Raw genomic sequence first — 6,983 nt, forward strand, 5'->3', positions numbered from 1 at the left:
TTTCTGATATATTTAATGAGATGATAATTAAATGGACACCCTAGCTGCAAACAGGCGTTGATGTACTTCATTGGGGACACGTTGAAAATGTGTGCCCCGACCGCGACTCGAACCTGGGATTTCCTTCTTACAAGGCAACCGCTCTATCCAACTGAGCCACCGAGGACACATTGCGTCTGCAGGGACTTATCCCTTACACGCTCCCCATGAGATCCACATTCCCAATATGTCCACACCACTACATTCGTAGTGCGCCTAATAGATGTTTGCCCATCATCCTCTGTGCCCGCGGTGGCTCAGATGGATAGAGCGTCTGCCATGTAAGCAGGAGATCCCGGGTTCGAGTCCCGGTCGGGGCACACATTTTCAACCTGCTCCCAATGATGTACATCAACGCCTGTTTGCAGCTAGGGTGTCCATTTAATTATCATCTCATTTCTAGCAAAGCTGCATGGTCATCCACGGTAACTGTTCTTTCGGGAACAGATACTACCGTCATATATAGTTAATATATATATATATATATATATATATATATATATATATATATATATATATATATATATATATATATATATATATATGTCTTCCCGGCCATTAACCTTCTTGTGCGAACGCACACGCTATGCCCGAACTCGTACGGGACTTGGTAGATTAATCTGCCACGAGTAACGAGTATGATGGGCAAACATCTATTAGGCGCACTACGAATGTAGTGCTGTGGACATGTTGGGAACGTGGATCTCACGGGGAGCGTGCAAGGGATAAGTCCCTGCAGACGCACTATCCTCTGTGCCCGCGGTGGCTCAGATGGATAGAGCGTCTGCCATGTAAGCAGGAGATCCCGGGTTCGAGTCCCTGTCGGGGCACACATTTTCAACATGTCCCCAATGAAGTACATCAACGCCTGTTTCAGCTAGGGTGTCCATTAAATTATCATCTCAGTTCTAGCAAAGCTGCATGGTCATCCACGGTAACTGTTCTTTCGGGAACAGATACTACCGTCATATATAGTTAAAAAAAATGTCATTCCGGCCATTGACATTCTTGTGCGAACGCACACGCTATGCCCGAACTCGTACGGGACTTGGTAGATTAATCTGCCACGAGTAAAGAGTGTGATGGGCCAACATCTATTAGGCGCACTGCGAATGTAGTGGTGTGGACATGTTGGGAACGTGGATCTCACGGGGAGCGTGCAAGGGATAAGTCCCTGCAGACGCACTATCCTCTGTGCCCGCGGTGGCTCAGATGGATAGAGCGTCTGCCATGTAAGCAGGAGATCCCGGGTTCGAGTCCCTGTCGGGGCACACATTTTCAACATGTCCCCAATGAAGTACATCAATGCCTGTTTGCAGCTAGGGTGTCCATTTAATTATCATCTCATTTCTAGCGAGGTGCATGGTCATCCACGGTAACTGTTCTTTCGGGAACAGATACTACCGTCATATATACACTCCTGGAAATGGAAAAAAGAACACATTGACACCGGTGTGTCAGAGCCACCATACTTGCTCCGGACACTGCGAGAGGGCTGTACAAGCAATGATCACACGCACGGCACAGCGGACACACCAGGAACCGCGGTGTTGGCCGTCGCATGGCGCTAGCTGCGCAGCATTTGTGCACCCCGCCGTCAGTGTCAGCCAGTTTGCCGTGGCATACGGAGCTCCATCGCAGTCTTTAACACTGGTAGCATGCCGCGACAGCGTGGACGTGAACCGTATGTGCAGTTGACGGACTTTGAGCGAGGGCGTATAGTGGGCATGCGGGAGGCCGGGTGGACGTACCGCTGAATTGCTCAACACGTGGGGCGTGAGGTCTCCACAGTACATCGATGTTGTCGCCAGTGGTCGGCGGAAGGTGCACGTGCCCGTCGACCTGGGACCGGACCGCAGCGACGCACGGATGCACGCCAAGACCGTAGGATCCTACGCAGTGCCGTAGGGGACCGCACCGCCACTTCCCAGCAAATTAGGGACACTGTTGCTCCTGGGGTATCGGCGAGGTCCATTCGCAACCGTCTCCATGAAGCTGGGCTACGGTCCCGCACACCGTTAGGCCGTCTTCCGCTCACGCCCCAACATCGTGCAGCCCGCCTCCAGTGGTGTCGCGACAGGCGTGAATGGAGGGACGAATGGAGACGTGTCGTCTTCAGCGATGAGAGTCGCTTCTGCCTTGGTGCCAATGATGGTCGTATGCGTGTTTGGCGCCGTGCAGGTGAGCGCCACAATCAGGACTGCATACGACCGAGGCACACAGGGCCAACACCCGGCATCATGGTGAGGGGAGCGATCTCCTACACTGGCCGTACACCACTGGTGATCGTCGAGGGTACACTGAATAGTGCACGGTACATCCAAACCGTCATCGAACCCATCGTTCTACCATTCCTAGACCGGCAAGGGAACTTGCTGTTCCAACAGGACAATGCACGTCCGCATGTATCCCGTGCCACCCAACGTGCTCTAGAAGGTGTAAGTCAACTACCCTGGCCAGCAAGATCTCCGGATCTGTCCCCCATTGAGCATGTTTGGGACTGGATGAAGCGTCGTCTCACGCGGTCTGCACGTCCAGCACGAACGCTGGTCCAACTGAGGCGCCAGGTGGAAATGGCATGGCAAGCCGTTCCACAGGACTACATCCAGCATCTCTACGATCGTCTCCATGGGAGAATAGCAGCCTGCATTGCTGCGAAAGGTGGATATACACTGTACTAGTGCCGACATTGTGCATGCTCTGTTGCCTGTGTCTATGTGCCTGTGGTTCTGTCAGTGTGATCATGTGATGTATCTGACCCCAGGAATGTTGCATGGGGACTTAATTAAAATATAATGCAAATAATTTTAATTTTTTGATTTAGTAGCTGTCTGTTCGGTTACGAAGTCTCGTAACGGTTGGCCCTGACTAGTATTATTACGCAATCTGACTGCATAGAACAACAACAAAGAATGAAATGGAAATTTTCATTAACACAATTAATTAATTAAGTCCCCAGCAACTATAAAACCTACGAAACCAAAGCACAAGTGTAACTGTTCTGTGTGTGGAAGTATGACTCAACGTACGCATCTGGCACGGTTCTTCTTCAACAACACAAGAAATTTTAAATATCATTTATACTGAATTAATTAAAGAAAATAGAAATACCATAATTACTCAAGAAAACCAGAATTATACTCTAATACAAGAACACAAGCCAGATGCTTTGTTGACTGAACCTGTAATGACGCATTATTCAGGACATTGAAATAATGAGAAAGAAAAGAAAAGTAGTTTGTTACCTTAATTTATATTGATGAAAAGCACTCTAGACATTACAATCTCTCCACACCGACTCGCTACTATCACATCTCAACAAGAACTTTTCAGTATCACATCTCAGCAAGCACTGCCTACTAGATCATCTCAACAAACACTCCTCACTACGACATCTCAGCACTGACTACCACGAGTTCTCCCAAAGCACTGCCCACTATGAGTTCTCAATAATCACTGCCAGTGGAGGCGGCGGAACAATACTCTCTAGCGCGATCTCTGGCGCTGTGGCTCAGTGTAGCCACCTTTCATATGCCCTTCCTCCACGGGCTAGAATTTGATGGTATTTTTGCCAGCATTGGTGGTGAAAATACCACCAAATTCGTCAAAAAAATACAGTCAACAATAAAAGATAATATTAATGCGTAAATATCATATAACTAGATAAAATTTTGGCTTTGCACTGACCTTTCAATAACCTAATATATAAAATACAGTAAGCAATACAAATTCTTTCATACATGTGACTTTACATAACAGTTTCCACAAGTATTATGTGGTTAAACAGTTCAATCAATAGCGTCAGCAATCACGAATATGTGCAGGTAAGAGTCTCATAACTTTTCACAAACAGTAATACACAAAAAATCAGTTTATACAAATATTCACATAAACGCTTTCCATAGCTCAAGAATAAGCAGTTGACAGTTCCAGCAGTAGCACCCAGCAATGGTCAACAGGTGCAAATACCAACAAGTAACATTATTTGAATAGAAGCAGTCCATCAGTGGCACCCAGCAATGTTGAATAGGTGCAGACACCAACAAGTAACACCATTTCAGTATAAGCAGTTCCATTAGTGGCACCAGCAATGTTGAGCAGGTGCACACAGCAACAGGTAACATCTTTTCAGTAGAAGCAGTCCATCAGTGGCACCCAGCAATGTTGAGCAGGTGCAGACATCAACAAGTAACACCATTTCAGTATAAGCAGTTCCATTAGTGGCACCAGCAATGTTGAGCAGGTGCACACAGCAACAGGTGACATCTTTTCAGTAGAAGCAGTCCATCAGTGGCACCCAGCAATGTTGAGCAGGTGCAGACTGCAGTCCGTAATATTCACTTTCACTAATCACACTGTTCACCAGCAGAAATTAAACATGTTCTAGTGGCACCAATCATGTAGAAAAAGTGCAAATAACAGTCCATAATATTCCCTATCACTAATCACACAGTTCATCAGCAGAAATTAAACATGTCCAGGTGGCATCCACCATGTTGAAAAGTGCAGCACCATCACTAATCAGACAGTTCAGGCATGAACAATAGTTTGAATACACATACAATGCTTTTACACTAAACATACAAATCATAACAAACACACAAATGATATCAGATAATTGTCCTATTAACTATTACAATACACAAATACCACTAAACCTATAATATTTATGGGTGTCAGTGCAAGCCACAACAAACAAGTAAAATAATATTTAGGAGATAGGTTGGGATCACTTCTCTGGGATTATAAAAGGAAAACACACAAAACACACTCACTCATCTTTCATCCACATTAGTGCTACTGTGTAATTGAATAGTGTTAACTGTGTAAATGCAATTCTGTCAAAATTTTATGTTCATCATGTGTATCAAGTAGTAGTGGCAGCAATGTATGACAGTCAATAATAGTTAAGTCAATGTCATAGTCATCATGTCAAGACCAATGTTTGCCAAGCCAGATCAAATGTACTGTTGCTGAACAACTGTCAGTGAGCCAAGATATGCAAATACTTCCTCTCTTAAAATATATATATATATATATATATATATATATATATATATATATATATATATACTGCTTAGTGATTTGACAAAGTGCGTGTGTAGACAATCTTCCTTCTACTTGAGTGTTCTAGTCTGCCATCTTCATCCTCCTTGTCCCATATAGACCAACAAAAAAAAATATGCTCCTCACTTACTTGACCTCTTATCCACCAGAACTCCAATAATCATCAGCATCACATAATCTCAATACTTCACTAATACATCTTCAATATGTCGATACATATAAACCTTATCATCAATATCATTTACCTTACCTCTTGTCCACGAAAACTCCAATAATCATCAACTTCACATAATCTCAATACCTCTATAATACGTCGATACATATAAACCTCAGCACCAATATCATTTCACTTCCATAACAACTCTTTCCTCTAGTCAGTCTCCTCGAACAAGTACAGACAAAATCCTAGTGCAACTTCAATTTAGCATCCCATACAATCCGAAGACACAGTGTCCACACACAACCTCTGTGTAATCCATCTGACCAAAATTTTCTACTCATTATAAATTATAAGATACATTTTGGTTCCTTGTCCATCATTAAATAAAAGAAATGCATACATGACCTCTAACAGACTTAGTTCGAATAACTCTCAGTAATTAAGTACGATTACGAAGTGTTAATGATCGTGATATTTCAGTGTGTACACCACTTCAAAAATTATGGCAAACAGAAGCAAACATGTGGAGTATTTCTTGTGTCAAGTGTCACTTCCTATTTCAATTGCTCACGAAGAATGCAGTATAATAACTGTCAATGGTTTAACCTAGTGTTGGTATGTCATGTCGTTAACTTCCTTCCTATTAGCATAAATTTATACAGCTTCCATAAAACCTCCAGCTCATGTGACTTCTATGCAGTTTCTTGTACCAATGTCGTTCGTCGAATTATAGCAGTTCATTTTCTTATCTTAAAAATATAAGGCACTGAGCGTAAGCAAAACATGCAATAGCGAGTAAATATACCAGTAGAGAACAGAATGTCAACAAGTGAATGCAGCACAATCCTTACAACGAGGCTCTGCCAAGCGAACAATATACAATTAATACCATAGTGTGACCTAAACTCTATGTTCGTACACAGTATGTGAGCATTTCTATATACCTAATTAAAGAGTAGTTATGACAACAAAGGAAATGTGTTAATATGCAATCCATACGCAAAGCAGCAAATATGTATCTTGCATAATAAACAGGCCATTATCATCATATCAGCATAAGCAAATAAATGTTCATATGTAACCTTAATAAGTAAACATGAAGGCGCAAGCAGATAAATCACAAAGTAAAACTTACATACACAACCACAGTCAGCACAATTAATCAGTTGACAATTACAATTTAAATAAATAAGCACAGCAGGCACATAATAAAAAATATGACATCAGTGAAAAGGCAGTGCAGCCAAGCGATGCACAATATACATAAGTAACAACCCTGTTCATTAATAAAACATTATCAAAATCAGTAAATGTACACAAGCACGTCGCTTCACAAGTAAATTCATAGAACATGAAATTTAGCACAAAGTATGAATCACGTAATCGCAAGCAGCAAATTACGTCTAAAGTACGTACCTAAGTGGAAATATGTTACCTGAAAAATAAACTCAATTAATCATTACCTTTTTAGTTTATTAGTTTCATCTTCGAAATTACATTCTTCCTGAAATTTTCTCGATAGTAAGTCGTCTTAACGTCGGACATGCACAGAATTTACCTGAAGGTCTTAAATATTTTATACAACCATATCCTGAAAAATACTGAACGTTAATAACATAATTTATAAAGTCACCATAGCTTTATACTGAATTTAGTCGGAGAAATTAGACTGTGTATTCGTTTACGTCTGTCAGTGCATTCGCACTGAGCGCTCGAT

At 42.4% G+C, this 6,983-nt stretch overlaps 1 non-coding gene across 1 annotated transcript; it reads left to right on the top strand.

Annotated features, from left to right (window-relative positions):
- The first annotated feature begins 284 nt into the window (after nucleotides 1-284).
- Trnat-ugu (transfer RNA threonine (anticodon UGU)) lies at nucleotides 285-359 on the top strand. Its single transcript has one exon. It is a non-coding gene; the product is annotated as a tRNA-Thr (tRNA).
- The last annotated feature ends 6,624 nt before the right edge of the window (nucleotides 360-6,983 follow it).

The sequence above is a fragment of the Schistocerca nitens genome, chromosome 4 (genome assembly GCF_023898315.1).
Source record: "Schistocerca nitens isolate TAMUIC-IGC-003100 chromosome 4, iqSchNite1.1, whole genome shotgun sequence".
Lineage (NCBI taxonomy): Eukaryota > Metazoa > Arthropoda > Insecta > Orthoptera > Acrididae > Schistocerca > Schistocerca nitens.